This window comes from Pteropus medius, unplaced genomic scaffold, assembly GCF_902729225.1.
Source record: "Pteropus medius unplaced genomic scaffold, Ma_sr-lr_union100, whole genome shotgun sequence".
NCBI classification, from domain to species: domain Eukaryota; kingdom Metazoa; phylum Chordata; class Mammalia; order Chiroptera; family Pteropodidae; genus Pteropus; species Pteropus medius.
In genome coordinates, this window is record NW_024348562.1 from 1 (window position 1) to 602 (window position 602).

At 56.6% G+C, this 602-nt stretch overlaps 1 long non-coding RNA gene across 1 annotated transcript; it reads left to right on the forward strand.

Moving 5' to 3' along the window:
• Positions 1–547, forward strand: LOC120616797 (uncharacterized). The gene is made up of 2 exons (XR_005656691.1): positions 1–101; positions 499–547. It is a non-coding gene; the product is annotated as an uncharacterized LOC120616797 (long non-coding RNA).
• Positions 548–602: the final 55 nt, after the last annotated feature.

A 602-nucleotide genomic window follows, 5' to 3' on the forward strand; every position in this document is an offset into this window, starting at 1 on the left:
GAAGCCAATTACAAGGGTGCAGACAAATACTTCCACGCCCGGGGGAACTATGACGCTGCACGAAGGGGACCTGGGGGCGCCTGGGCTGCCAGAGTGATCAGGTAACAAGGGCTCCTGAGATGCAGGGATGGGGGAGCAGAGCTGGGCTGACCTGGAGAGGCAGTAGGGGCCCAGGGCCAGAGAGGTGTCCTCTGGAGACTGTGGTCCCTCATCTTCTTGTCCATCCTGCAGTTCTGTGTCCATTGTGGGGTCTGAGAGGTGATAGAGCCAGACGAAGGCTAGTGGGCCGGATGATTCCATCTCCTGTGGGTGCTGTCCACACAGCATGAGAGGGATCACCCAACGCTGGGCGGGCTGTACCCACACACGATCAGGGTTTTAGTGCCTTCATCCTTGCTCCTCTCAGAGTCATTAGTTCCTTGGAAAGGAGAGAGATGTGAGGGTGGGTCTGTTGCTCATCATCCATGATTCATCTCCTATCTCCCTCCTCCATTCCAGCAATGCCAGAGAGAACGCTCAGAGAGTCACAGACCTTTTTAAGTATGGAAGCAGCGGCCATGGGGTGAAGGACTCAGAGGCTGACCAGGCTGCCAACAGATGGG